Source organism: Rattus norvegicus (assembly GCF_036323735.1).
Source record: "Rattus norvegicus strain BN/NHsdMcwi chromosome Y unlocalized genomic scaffold, GRCr8 chrY_unlocalized_17, whole genome shotgun sequence".
NCBI classification, from domain to species: Eukaryota; Metazoa; Chordata; class Mammalia; order Rodentia; family Muridae; genus Rattus; species Rattus norvegicus.
In genome coordinates, this window is record NW_026947375.1 from 537420 (window position 1) to 553372 (window position 15953).

Genomic DNA, 15953 nt, shown 5'->3' on the forward strand with positions numbered 1-15953 from the left:
TAAATTATCTACTTCAATAGGTAAACACAAGAGGACTATTTGAAACTGTCATTTGTGAATTCTAGATTCTTGACATAGTTGGGCAGAACCCATGTTAACTTTCCCCTTAACCACATAGGTGTAGGAGCCACCAAAATCATAGCATATATATATATATATATATATATATATATATATATATATATATATATATATATATAATATATATATCAGCCAACCTAACTAGATAAGATAGGTGAAGGTAAGAATTGCATTCTGCCAGGAATCGGAAAAAGATTTTTCCTGAGAGACAATGATACAGCATGTCAAATACAGAAGTGAATGCTAGTAAAAAACCAGTGAACTAAAAACGGACCTGCTCTTGGTAAACTTAAAAAAAGGATTAGAAGAGCTTAAGGTACTTTCAACCCCATAAGAACAACAATGCCAATGAACCAGGGCTTTCTCTTACTGTACGAATACACAAAGAAAGTACATGGACTGAGGAATGGCTCCAAATTCATATACGGCAATGGATGTAATTTTTGATCAACATTGGAAAGAGAAGCCCTTGTCCTCCCTTGTATATCTTTCAGTTCAAGGGAATGTCATGCGGGAGAAAGGCTGGTTAGAGAAAAAGGAAATGGGAATGTGTAGGGATCTTATGCTCAGGAAACTCAGAAAGGAAATAATATTTGAAATTTAAATATAGAAACATCCCGTTAAAAAAAACAATAAAATTTGCTAAAAATAAAAAAGAAAGATATAAAAGAAAGTAAAAGCTGTCAAGTAATCACACATATTGACTCGTAAATGTGAAGTGGCAGAGTAATACTAGTGGAAAGACTGAGATGATGAAGTCTCAACTAGAAGCACTTCTGTCACGTTAATATTAGTGGCAGACAAAAAAATCACTATTGGTGTTCAAAGCATGTTGTTTACTTCGAGATAGCAACACAATATTTGTACTTCCCTTCTTCGTTAGTACCTTTCTTCTTGACAAAAACAGTAAAGGTCATGAGCTCTGGAAAACAATTGTGCTCTTCACAATACTTGGGTTTTGTAATAAAGAAATGAATGATATAAACTATTTGAATTTTAGGAACCATAAGAACAGGGAAGTTCAGATGCTTCTTAGAGACTTGCAGCTCATGATTCCCATATGTGGAAGGTTCAAAAAAGGCTATCTCTTTAGCGATCCCACACAAATCCTACCTTGGACTCACTAAGCTTTCCAAGGACCACATATGCCTTTCTTTTTTTAAAAAAAAACAAGACAGAAAGCCAGCTTATTCCCCTTCTCATATCTCTTCATCTTCTTTTTTCTCACGTCCAAATAACTGTTTACTCTGAATTAGAGGCCAATTAGTAAACCCTAGAGGTAATGAAGGAACATCTGAAGATCAGTTGCAGTCACAGCAATACTTGTGACATCACAGAAGAAGCTTTGGCTCTCAAGGATACCAGAGATTTTTCGTGAATGAACTAATGATGATGTCTCTAAGACCTGCCATGGCCTATCTGCTAAAGAGCTTTCCTTACATTGACTAGATTTGAGGGTGCCCTTTCCAGGTATGTCTTCTGTGACACAGTGGAAATGTTTACATACTCCATCTCTCTAAAGCTAGTGACTTCTCTTTGCTTCATTAGTGGTTACATGCTCTGAATGGACAAAGTTATTCAGGGTCTTGGCATGGGTCGATGAGATTTAGGAACAGGAGTGTAGAAGATTCTTCTAGATAATATTTTCATTCTCAGGTTCATTCCTGTGACACAGTTCAATTTTCTTTGTTTTCTATTTTCCCAAAGGCCAGTTATTCCCTACAGACCTTTAATTGAATGCATGTGTATTTCAATTTTTATTGTATATTCCTTGATAGGTGACTTTATACTTATTCCTGAATGTGTACTGAAAATTCTTTTTTCCACTTCTATTTTCTTCAATGATTTTCGCAACAAAGGCTCCCAGCTCTAGAGTGATTATAACACTGTAAATTGGGTGTACCTACTTCAAGTGGTAAACACCAAATTACTATTAAATCCTAACATTTCCTCATATAAGTAAAGCATAAGACCACATGTAGTATAGAATTTGGTTCTCAGGTCCGTTTTGATCTCGGTTCTTCTGTTCCAGTGTCTCAGGGCTAGATTTGAGGTTTTTGGATGTTTTACCATGATTCTTTCTTGAGGCCAAACATAAGATAGAGAAGGATAGGAAGTGATAAGAATGGCTTCAGGACCAGGGAGACCTCATCTTCAATAGTTTCATAAGAACAGGAGGGAATCTATTTGCCAATGCAATTTGTGGATTCTACATTCTTGACCTAGTTGCACTGAATCCATGTTAAAATTCCCCCTAACTTCATAACTGTTGGAGCTACCAAAAGTATATACATATATATATAATATATTTCATATGTATATCATATATATATATATATATATATATATATATATATATACATATATCAGCCACCAAAACTAGATTAGATTTATGAAGCTAAGAAATGCATTCAACCTGGAACTGGATATAGATATTTCCTGAGAGACACAGTTAGAGCATGTCAAATACAGAAGTGAATGTTAGTGGCAAACCAGTGAACTGAAAACGGACATCTTGTTGGTAGATTCTGAGACAGGATTACAATAGTTGAAGGTGCTGTTAACTACAAAAGAACAACATTCTCAATGACCCAGAGCTTTCTGGTACTAGACCAATATTCAAAGAATGAACATAGACAGAAATATGGCTCCAAATGCATATGTGGCAGAGGATTGCTTTTTTGGCACCAATGGAAGGAGAAGCCCTTGGTTCTACCTTGGTTTGTCTCCCAGTTTAAGGGAATGTCAAAGGGCAGAATTATGGTTAGAGAAGAAGGGATTGTGAACAGGTTGTGATTTAATGGGCAGGAAACTGAGAAAGGAAATAATATTTTAAACGTAAATATAGACTCATCCAGTTTAAAAATCACTTAAATTGATAAAAAATTAAAAAACGAAAGAAATAAAAGTAAAGAAAACTTCCAACTAATCACAGTTATTTACTCAGAAATCTAAATTGGTATTCAGAGTAATACTTGTAGCAAGACAAAGATGATGAAGTCTCAACTAGAAGCACTTCTTTCTCCGAGATATCCGTGTCAGACACAAAATGCACTATAGGTATCCAAAGCTTGGAGGAGTTTACTCTGACCTGAGGACCCAATACTTGTCTTTACCTCCTTCCTTAGGACCTTTTTCTTCTGGGCAAAAAGAAAAAAAGGCCATAGATCTCAGAAAAACAACTGTGCCCTCTCAAAATTTTGCTTTGTAATTAGGAAATGAATGATATAAAACCTTTGACATCCAGGTACCATAAGAACAGGGAAGTCCAGATGCTTCTGTGAAGCTTCCAGCTCTTGATTCCCATATGTGTAAGTCTCAGATCAAGTCTATCTCTTCAGCGATACCACTCCAACCCTTCCAAGGGCTCCCTGAACTTTTCAAAGTACCACTTATTTTTCCTTTTTTTTTTCATACAAAGACAGAAGGTCAGCTTCTTTCTCCCCATCTCTGATCTCTTTATCCTTTTTGTTCTCACTCCCAAATGGCTGTTTACTCTGAATTAGTGGCCAATTAGCAAACCGGAGAGTTACTGAGGGAATATGTGAGAGGCAGTTCCTGTCAGGACAGTAATTGTTACATCACAGAAGAAGCTAGGGCTCTCCTAGTTACAACAAATTTGTCATGGAGGTACTATTTATGATGTCACTGAGAACGGCCATCTCCTACATGCTAAACAGCTTTCCTTACATTTACCAGATTCGAAGGTGTCCTTTCCAGGTATGTCTCCTGTGACACACTGGAAACCTTTATGTACTCAATCTCTCTTAAGGTAGAGACTTATCTCTGCTCCACTAATGGTCACATGCTCTGAATGGGGAAAGTTAGCCAGAGGCATGGCTTGGGTCTCTAAGATCTAGGAATATGGAGTGCAGGAGATTCTACTGGATAATAATTTTATTCCCAGTTCCATTCCTCTGGCCTATAGTTCAATTTCCTCAGATATCTCTCTTTTCTAAAGGCCAATATTTTCCCTACAGACCTTTAATTGAGTGAATATTTTATTACATTTTCTTATTGTACATTCCTTGATAGTGGACTTTATATATATTGCTGAATGTGTACTCCAATGTTCTATTATCCTATTCCATTTTTTGCTCTGATTTTAGAAAAAAGGGGGCCCAGTTCTAAAGTGAATATAATAGTGTAAATATTCTGTATCTACTTAAATGATAAACTCCTAAATCCTTATTTTATCCAAAAATTACCTGACATTAGTAAAGGAAAGGACAACATAGACTATATAATGTGGTTCTGCAGTGGCATTAGATAGCAGTTCTCTAATATCTACCTTCCAGTGTTTCCATGGCCAGATTTGAGGGTTTTGGATGTTTTACCATGTTTCTTTATTCAGTCCAAACATAAAGTTCATGACATGGGCTGGGAGAGGAGTGGCTTGAAGTCCAGTGAATCTTCTACTTCAGTAGGTTCATAAGAATAGGAAGGAGTCTATATGGCTTTGCCATTTGTGGATTCTAAAATCTTAACCTAGTAGTGCAGAATCCATGTTAAAAATCCACCAAACACCATAGCTGTACAAGGGACCAAATATATCCTCATCATTCTGATTGGTGTGCTGTGGAAACTCAGGATTTTTTTTCTTTATTTCCGTTTACCTGATTGCAAAGGATGTTGATATTCCTCATTTGAGAATTCATTGTTTAGCTCTACAGACACAGAAACACACACACACCACACGCACGCACACACACACACACACACACACACACACACACACACACACACACACACATTCAGCAACCAGATGTAGATAAGAGTGTTGAAGCTAAGGAGTCTATGCTGCCAGTGAACTGAAAATTGACATCTTGTTGGTAGGGTTTGAAAAAGGATTAAAAGAGCTAAAGGTGCTTTCAACACCATAAGAACAACAATGCAAATGCAACAGAGATTTCTGGTAATAAACCAATATTCAAAGACTGTACATGGAAAGAACTATGGCTCCAACTGCATATGTTGCAAAGGATGGCCTTGGGGTCACCAATGGAAGGAGAAGTCATTGGGTTTGACTCCAAGTTCAAGGCAATGTCAGGGGGCAGTAAGGTGGGTTATAGAAGAAGGGGAGCAGAATTGTATAGGCTAATTATGGAAAAGAAACTGGGAAAGGAAATAACATTTGAAATTCAAATGTAGAAATATCCAGTTAAAAAAGCAATAAAATTTTATAAAAAATAAAAACAATGAAAGAAAGAAAAGAAATCTGCCAGCTAATCAAACCTATTGACTCAGAAATCTAAAGAGTCACTGTCAGAGAATGATATTCAGAGTAATACTAGTAGAAAGACTGAGATGATGAAGTCTCAACTAGAAGCTCTTCTCCTCCAGATATCAGTGTTATAAACAAATTACACAATAGGAATCCAAAGCATGGAGGTGTTTACACTGTTGAGGAGACCATACTTTTCTTTCCTTTGTTTCTTTGGACCTTTTTCTTCAGAGCAAAAAGAGTAAAAGCCACGAGCTCTGAGAAGAACAAATGTGCCCTTCCCAACAACTGGCTTTTACATTGAAGAAATTGATTACATAAACGCTCTGACTTCCAGGAACCATATCAAGCAGGGAAATCCAGATGATTCTAAGAAGATCGCAGCTCCTAATTCCCATGTGTGGAAGGCTCAGATAAAGGCTACTACTTCTGCAATCCCACTCAATACGTACCCAAGACTCACTGAACTTTCCCATGGACCAGATTTGAGGGTGCCCTTTCCAAGAGTGTCTCCTGTGACATACTGGAAACCTTTACATATTATATATCTTTAAAGCTAGAGACTTCTCTTTGCTTCATTAGTACTTACATGTTCGGAATAGAGAATGTTGGTCAGGGACTTGGCATGGGTAAAAAAGATCTAGGAACATGGTGTGGAGGAGAATATTCTGGATAATAATTTCACTTCCACGTCCATTCCTGTGACATACAGTTCAAGTTCCTAGGTTTTCTCTGTTTCCTAAAGTCCAATATTTTCCCTCCAGACGTTAAATTGAATGAATATTGTATTACATTTTCTTATTGTACATTCTTTGAAAGAGGACTTTATATATATTCCTGAATGTGTACTCAAAAATTCTGTTTTCTAATTTTATAATTATAATTATAAAATTATAATTATAAAAATTATTAATTATAATTTTATATTTTTGTAATGATATTGGCAACAAAGTGGGCCCAGCTAAAGCGCGAATATAACAATATAAATATTGTATACCTACTTCCAATGATAATGTCCCAAATCCTTATTTTATACGAAAATTACCAGCCATCAATAAAGCAAAGGAGAACATAGACCCTAGAATACGGTTCTAAATTTCTTTTAGGCTTGAAAAATTTTGCCTAGAAAGTTTTGTAGTTGTATTTGTGCCTTTATCCCTCCACTGGTGTCCTTCCGGGCTACAGGAGTTGGCCTCTTAATGTTCCATATCACCAATGTAAGTCACAGCTTCGTTAAACCCCATTGATTCGTGGGTACCTTCATTATCCTGGACTCTTTCTCTTCCTGGAGATTTCCCCTACCTCCTCATCTCTAAAAGTTCAAGATATCCTTTCCTTCTCCTGACTATCGGGTCATATCTCCTCTCCCTTCCCACACAGGATCCATTTTCCTCTTCCTTCCATCTCCCATCTAGTTCCTTCCCTCAATCGGCCTCCTAGACAATTTTATGCCCATTCTACATGAGACTCAATCACATGCACTTGGGGCATTCTTCTTGTGTATCTTCTTTGTATCTATGAGCTTAGTGGAGAATGTCCTGTAGTTTACGGATAATATTACTTATAATTGAGCAATTTCAAAAACCCTGCTGGATCATATTTTTATATTAGTATTCAACTTTGAAAATGATAATTTAATATGTGTGAATGTCTGGAGGAACAAATTTAAGTAAAAAAAAACTTAAAACATAGATCAAATCACAGATTTTAAAAGTTGACCTAATAATAAAATTGTCTACTATCATAAAGTTTGATTATATCACAGGCAATTTTTTAAGTGGTACAATAAATTTGGCAGACAAATGATGTTTTTACCAAATAATTATGGATAATTTGACTAAGATCAAATAAGATAAATATATTATTTCCATTTTGATATCACTTGCTGGCACTTTTTCTCAAACATGATGTATATAGCATTAAACATAATGGTATTAGATTTAAATTTTAATATTTATTTTAACCTAACCTATAAAGTAACAGGTTGTCTTATTTTATTCTTGTTGACATTCAACCTCATCCTCGCTTTTTCAGTTCTTCATTCCTTCCTGTCCTATGTCCCTCACCACTTATACTAGTCTCACTTCATTATTCTTACATCTACATCCATATCCCACATGTTCAATATCTTCCATGGCACACTGTTTAAAACCCAACTTTCTAATGTCTGCGACCTATATCAGTTAAATAAACTCAAACCATCCACAGCTTCACATAAATACAAGTATATTAGAAGGAGATTCTATGATCTATATGAGAAAGAACACATGGTATTTGCCTTTCTGAGTCTTTGCTACCTTACTCGGTATATTTTCTAGTTACGTTTATTTTCCTGAAACCATGATAGTTTAGTTTTCCTAGGGCTAAATGAAATACCATTTCGTATATTGTCATATTCTTATGTATCTACATATCAATGAACATTCCTTACTATTCTCAATAAAACAACAATAGATTTTTTTGTGAATAATGATGAGAAAGCTCAGATAGAGAAGTCAAGATTAATTACTGACAAACTAAGAAAAAAATTTTACAGATAAAAATTTGTGGTTATGTTAACTAGATCAGTGTATGCTAAGGTTAGTAAAGATTGTGGTATATATAATGTTTTAATACTAATTAAAATTGTAGAATATTCATACTTTAGAGAATGTTTATAAAATTGTCCATCACTAAGTGATTTTCCACTAATAATTTAATTTTTTTATAAAATATTTTTGTTATATATATATATATATTACCTATTTACCTTAAAAATAAAGAACATTAAGAAGATACTGTCATAAAATTCAATAATAACACCAAAGACCTGTTAAATTAATTAAAAACGGACTAGAAGTTATGGAAAACCTCTTCAGTTAAATTAAGAGAATTAGAAAAGTGATAGCATTTTAATAGAAATGCACGTGTCAAACAATATACTATAAAATCCTGAAACTATACTAAGATGGTTACTATTCATTCCTATGTGCTAAGGATTCATCAATAAGCATGGTATATGAAGAGAAGGCATATATCAGAAAAATTTATTCATGTTTAACATACTAACTTTCTTCATAAAACTCAAGCGGACAATTCTCTTTTTTGTTGCTTAAAAAGTTTGTACAAAGCACGGCTTTTGATTATAACATAATATTTCAAAACTATCATTAAATATGCAAAGATCTTAACACAAAACCCAGTGTTTTCAGAGCAACCATACAAACTTAAGAAGAAAAGAAAACATTTTTAAGTACATAAATATGCGTAATGAAGTCCCCACCTTACCAGTAACAGACGGGTCAAATTTATTGATCTATATATTACCTAGAATACTCTATCCCAGTTCATTGTTCCTTAGCATATGTTTTTCCTCATCTTTCTCTGTTTCTTATCTTCTGAAAGCAGGTGGTATTTCTCATAAAATTAGTTCAAATCATAAAATCTTCACTCAACAAAAAGAAAGTGTTTACATTAGAGGAAAACCAATTAAAGGTTCTCATTCTTTATTGTGCAAAATTTTATATTTGATTTTGTATGCTTAATATGCTTCTACACCTTAGTGATGACCTTTCAAGATTGGCCTGAAATTCACCATTCTTAATTCACAATGTAAAAGCCCTTTAGCTAATCACAGAAAAGCCTTCAAAGTGTATTTACATAGGTTTATTTAATAAAAATTCAACTTATAGTTTAAGGGGAATAGTGATGTAAAGCACCTTTTCTTACATTTTCGGTGCCTTCAGATTATTTTATAGCTAAGTCATTTCATTAGAATGAAGAAAGAATTATTAACATCTTACTAAAATAAAATGAGAATTTTTTTCTCTGTATAATACGGAACTTATTCTTGAACATTTTTTTGACAGTGTTTCTTTTATATCCCTGGCAGTACCAGAAAACTCTCTCTCTCTCTCTCTCTCACCTTTTCTCTCTTTCTCTCTCTGTAGACCAAGCTGGCCTTGAACTTAGAGTTCTGCCTGCTTCTGCTCCCTAGTACTAAGATTAAAGGCCTGTGCAACCACACCACGTGCTTTTCTACATCTTTAACAAGCTCTTTTCTGATTATATTCCAAATCTTATGAAGTTAGTTCCCTAAAGTACCTAGAAGAAATCCAATACCAAAAATATATTTTGCATATCTAAGTCCCTCTTCCCAAGTTCCTCCTTGATCTAGTCTCCTAGCAAGCTCTCTGAAGGAACTGAAAACAATAAATGTTTGCTTTCATTACAGGAATAAAGAAAAGGACTGTTTACTGCACAATCTCATGATATCACAGAACAATTCTTCCAACACTACAAAGTGAAATCTCATAAAAAGATGGGTACCCGAAGCCACAGTTTATTACCTTCTATTTGGTTGTGCACACTGTGACCACCATTCATTTTAATCAGGTTTAACACAAAGGTAATCTCTGCCCCAAGAATCCATTTCTACTATATTGACATATGCAGCCATGTTCAGTTAAATTTAAGCACCAACCGCACCAAAGTAAGGATTTATAAAATATCCAACAGAAACATGGGAAGACATTCTACAAAAATAAATTCATACCGAATAAATAAACAAAAGGTCTTTTACTTTTTGTAACACAACATCTATCCATTTTTATTATATTAATTGGTTCTGTGTACATTCACAAGCAAAGAAAATTGTATTTAAGCCAGGAAACAACTTGTGAGATTTAGTTCTCTCTATTATTTAGACTATGAAGACTAAACGTAGATATCAATGCTTAATAGAAAGCAATTTTAAATGTTGTGTCATTTAACTGTTTCTCAGATTTTTTTGTATAATTGAAAAAGTATAGCTAAATCTTGTTATTTAATATTTTTCCCACTCCATTTTATTATCTACTTTAACTCTGAGTAATAAGTCTAAATGGGATCTGATTACATATACTGGCCACATATGTATTTTTCTAAAACTTATAAGGCAAAGTTTTATATGCTAGAATGTACACTTTTGGGAGTACTGGAATTTAGTTCATCCTTTTTCATTATTTTCTCTGAAAGACTATTATTTACTAATTTGTTTTAAATTTTTAGAAGTATTTTGTGTGTGTGTGTGTGTGTGTGTGAGTGTGCCTGTTTGAGTATACATACATACATATACATGTTCATTTGATAATTCAAATATAATAAGACCAGAGAAAGTAGCTTGAGTGATATTGATAATTTATGGACACAGTTAATTTTTGTATATGATGTATATATAACCTTGAAAATATTTTCTGAGTATTTTTCAAAAGCAATTTTTAAATATGTACACTAGATCACACATGCTAATTGCATTTTTATCTTTTTCCACACTAATTTTATCTCATTGGATGTCTAGAAAGAAATACATGGATCCATGAATCATGTCTTAACTCCAACTGTAGGTAGAATCAATGATAGATCTTACTTTTACTCACCTTTAGTTCATAAATTATATATTTAATTTGCTCTATTTATATTAGAAACGTGTGCCATATATATATATATATATATTCATTGATAACTTCCTTCTGTCAACAAACATTAAGAATTAATTATTTATATGCATTATTACAAAATCTAAGAACATTTAGTTTCTTCCATAATCAGCTACCATAATGCATAAATATTAGAACCATTTCCTGACTGACGCTATTAACAAAAAGTACTTGATGTACCATTCCTATAAACATATTTTGATATTATCCATCAAAGTGTCTTCACGGAGATGTCTAACTTTTACCTAAGGGAAATATAGTAAAATTGTTATTATCTTTGAATCACAAATGATGTCAGTATTTTTTCCATTCTATATTTATTTAAATTGTAAAATACAGTTCTTTTAAAATAAGGCATAGAAAAAAGGGACATATTGGCTATAGACAGCAAAAGAGACCAAAGAAATTAATGCTAAACTCTAATATTTGAGCCAATATCAGAAATGGGAAATGATATTTTACTATTAATTTAATGAGACATAGTGTCATTTTTATTTAATAATTTTTCCTGAATATTTTATGTATTTTCAGTTCAAATGGTATATCCTTTCCTACCTTTCCCATAAACCCCCACTTCAGCTTCTTTGAGGATGTTCCCATTCCCACCCACCCACCTCAACCTCAATCCTCTGGCATTACCCTACACTGGGGATATAAGTCTTCACAGTATTAAAGGCTTTTCCTTCCAATCATGCTGGAAAGTGCATTTCTCTGCCACACATGTGGCTGGTATCGTGGGTTCCTCAATCTGTACTCACTAGTGGGTTGTTTAATCCCCCGAATTTATAGTGGGATCTTGTTGGTTGGTGGTGTTGTTTTTCTTGGGGTTTTGCAAATCCCGTCAGATCATTAAGTATTTTCTCTAAAACTTCCATTGAAACCCCCTTGTTTAATCCAAGGTTAGCTGCAACCATCCTCATTTATATCAGTAGGGATCTGTCAGAGCCTCTCATGAGACATCCATATCTGATTTCTATCAGTAAGGATTTGTTGGCATCAGCAATAAAGTCTGGATTGGGTGGCGGCATAGTGGATGGATCCCCACGTGGGGCAGTCTCTGGTTAACCCTTCTTCAGTCCCTGCTTGACTCTTTATCATTGTATTTCTTCCCATGAATATTTAGTTCCTTTTTCTTAGAAACAATGTAGCATCCACATTTTGGTCTTCTTTATGCTTGGGCTTCATATGACCTGTGGATTCTTTCTTATGAATATGTTTGTGTGTGTGTGTGTGTGTGTGTGTGTGTGTGTGTTTATAATACAATATATATGTATGTATGCACACATAATTATATATATATATATATATATATATATATATATATATATATATATATATTGTTGCTATACACATATAGCATCATGTGTCCTTGTTACATGTTGGAGCATCTTTTGGGTAAATAACCAAGAAGTGGTATTGCAGGATCCTCATGTATTACCAATTGTGTTAGAAAATTCCAGACTGATTTCCAGAGTGGTTATACCAGCTTGCAATCCCACCAACATTGGAGGAGTGTTCCTCTTTCTCTACCTCCTTTTAATTATCATTTGTCATCTGAATTTGTTTTTATCTTAGCCATTCTGATTGGTGTGCTGTGGAACCTCAGGTTTTTTTTTTTTTTTTTTTTTTTTTTTTTTTTTTTTTTTTTTTGGTTTACATTTACCCGATGGGTAAGGATGTTGATACACCTTAGTTAAGAATTCATTGTTTAGCTCTATACACCATTTTGAAAGGCCTATTTGATTCCCTGTAACATAATTCCTTGAGTTTTTGTTTAGATTGAATTTAGCCCTCTATCATATGTAGGATTGGTAAAGATCTTTTCTTAATCGATTGGTTGCTCCTTTTTCCTAATGACAGTGCCTTTTTCCTTACACAAGCTTTACAATTTTATGAAGTTCCATTTGTCAAATCTTGATCTTAGAGCATAAGCCATTGGTTTTATATTCAGGAAATTTCCCCAGTGCCCAAGTGTCCAAGATTCTTTCACATTTTTTCTTCTATTAGTGTTAGGTTATATGATTTTATGTGGAGACCCTTGATCCACTTTGACTTGAGCTTTGTATGCGGTGATAAGAATTGATTGATTTCCCTTCTTCTGCATGCTAATTTCCAGTCAAACCAGCATTATTTGTTGAAAATGCTATGTTTATTCCATTGGATGGTTTTGGCTCCTTTGTCAAATATCAAGTGCCTGGGATGTGCCTTCATTTCTGGGTCTTCAATTCTATTCCATTGATGTGGGTATCTGTCTCTGTACCATAACCATTAAATTTTTATCATTATTTTTCTGTTATACAGTTTGAGGTAAGGGATAGTGATTCCCAAAGAAGGAAAAGATCTTTACCAATCATGCAACAGATAGAGGCCTTATATCCAAAATGTACTAATAACTCAAGAAGTTAGACCGCAGGGAGACAAATAGCCCTATTAAAAGTGAGGTTCAGAGCTAAACAAAGAATTCACAGCTGAGGAATGCCAAATGACTAAGAAACACCTAAGGAAATGTTCAACATCTTTAGTCATAAGGGAAATGCCAATCAAACCAACCCTGAGATTTCACTTCACACCAGTGAGAATGGCTAAGACCAAAAACTCAGGTGACAGCAAATGCTGGCGAGGATGTGGAGAAAGAGGATCACTCCTCCATTGTTGGTGGGAATGTACAACCATTCTCGAAATCAGTTTGGAGGTTCCTCAGAAAATTGGACATTGAACTGCCTGAGGATCCAGCTATAACTCTCTTGGGCATATACCCAAAAGATGCCCCAGCATATAAAAAAGACACGTGCTCCAGTATGTTTATAGCAGCCTTATTTATAATAGCCAGAAGCTGGAAAGAACCCAGATGCCCTTCAACAGAGGAATGGATACATAAAATGTGGTACATCTACACAATGGAATGTTACTCAGCTATCAAAAACAATGCCTTTATGAAATTCATAGGCAAATTGATGGAACTGGAAAATATCAACCTGAGTGATGTATCCCAATCCCAGAAAAACACATATGGTATGCACTCATTAATATGTTGCTATTAACCCAAATGCTTGAATTACCCTAAATGCCTAGAACACATGAAATTCAAGATGGATGATCAAAATGTAAATGCTTCACTCCTTCTTTAAAAGGGGAATAAGAATACCCTTGGCACGGAATACAGAGGCTAAGATTAAAACAGAGACAGAAGGAACATCCATTCAGAGCCTACCCTACGTGTGTCCCATACATATACAGCCACCCAATTAGACAAGATGGATGAAGCAAAGAAGATCAGGCAGACAGGAGTCAGTTGTAGATATCTGCTGAGAGACACAGCCAGAATATGGCAAATACTGAGGCAAATGCCAGCAGCAAAGCACTGAACTGAGAACAGGAAACCCGTTGAAGGAATCAGAGAAATAACTGGAAGAACTTGCAGGGGCTCTAGACCCCATATGAACAACAATATCAAGCAACCAGAGCTTCCAGTGACTAACCCAGTACCTAAAGACTATGCATGGACTGACCCTGAACTCTGACCTCATAGTAGCATTGAACATGCTAGTAAGATCACTCATGTAAGGGGAAGTCTTTGGTCCTGCTAAGACTGAACCCCTAGTGAACATGTTTGTTGGGGGGAGGGCGGCAATGGGGGGAGGATGGGAAGGGGAATACCCATAAAGAAGGGGAGGTGGAGGGGTTGGGGAATGTTGGCCTGGAAACCGGGAAAGGGAATAATACTCAAAATGTAAATAAGAAATACTCAAGTTAATTAAAAAAAAGAAATGAAAGGATCCAGTGTTAGAAATATGCAAAAAAAATTAAGCGAAAGACTACAGAAATTTGGAAGGGAGGTGAGATGCGGACAGGTCTAGGAGGAGCAGGAGGGATTGTGGGTGCACTTGATCAGAGCACATTGTATTACATGTACGGAATGTTCCACAAATGAAAAGCAAACCTTCCCATCCTTTTGCTAACCTTATGCTGTGTTACGATGCAAGGCTTTCAAGAAGAACACAGATCAGATATCAGCTCCTGCTTCTTCCTTTAGGGGTGCCCTTGTGGTGAATAAACTTTACAAGCAGAAAAAAAAGAAAAAGTAAAGAAGTTCTTTTCTTGTTGAGGAGAGTTTTCTCTGTCATGGGTTTTTTGTTATTTCAAATGAATTTTCAAATTGCTCTTTCTAACTCTATGAAGCAGTGAGTTGGAATTGTGATAGCGATTGCCTTGAATATGTTGATTGCTTTTGCCAAGTTTGCCATTTTTGCAATATTAACTCTACCAATCCATAAGCATGGAAAATCTTTCCATCTGAGATTTTCTTCATTTTTTTTTCTTCACAGAGTTGAAGTTCTTGTCATAAAGACCTTTTACTTGCTTGGTTAGAGTCACACTGAGGTATTTTTTATTATTTGTGACTAATGTGAAAATTGTCATTTCCCTAATTTCTTCTCAACCTGTTTATCCTTGAAGTAGAGGAAGCGTAATGATTTGTTTGAGTTAATTTTATATCCAGCCATTTTACAGAAGTTGTTTATTGGCTGAAGGAGTTCTCTGGTTGAATTTTTGGGGTCACTAAAATATACTATCATATCATATACAAATCATGATATTTTGACTTCTTGAATTCCCTTTATCTCCTTTGGTTGTCTAATTTCTGTGAATAAGATTTCTAGTGCTATATTAAAGAAGTAAGTGGAGATTGGGCAACCTTTTCTATTCCCAGATATTTGTTGAATTGCTTCAAGGTTCTCGCCATTTATGTTGATGTTGGGTACTCTTTTTGTAATATTGTTTTTACTAAGTTTATGTATGGACCTTGAATTTATAATATGTACCAAATCTTTTAACTTGAAGAGGTATTGATTGTTTTCATTTTTTGTCACCATCTAACAATGTGATAATTTGTTCCCCCACCCTGTGAGTTTGTTTAAATAATTGATTTTTCTATATGCTGACCTCACATTGAACCATCACCATTTTTTGAAAATTCTGTCTTTTTTCCATTAAATGGTTTTAGAAAATTTGTCAAAGATAAAGTGACCGTAGGTGTTTGCATTTATTTCTGGATCTCCAGGCTTGGATATCTGGTAAATTTTTCACTTACCATGAATGCAGAAACCAAGATACTCCATGACAAAGCCAAATTTACAAAACATCTTTCAACAAATCTAGCCCTACATGGGATAGTAGATGGACACTTCCAACAC

The 15953-nt window shown here is 34.7% G+C and overlaps 1 long non-coding RNA gene across 5 annotated transcripts in view; it reads left to right on the top strand.

The window, feature by feature from the left end:
• Positions 1 to 3736: 3736 nt before the first annotated feature.
• The window catches only part of LOC134484606 (uncharacterized), a 47098-nt gene continuing 34881 nt past the window's right edge, over positions 3737 to 15953 (top strand). For 3 of the 5 annotated variants that reach the window (XR_010062107.1, XR_010062108.1, XR_010062105.1), the window contains exon 1: positions 14613 to 15141. This is a non-coding gene — a long non-coding RNA (uncharacterized LOC134484606). Of the gene's footprint in view, positions 3802 to 14612; positions 15142 to 15953 lie in introns of those variants that run through there. The other 2 variants (XR_010062106.1, XR_010062104.1) reach the window with 2 other exon arrangements.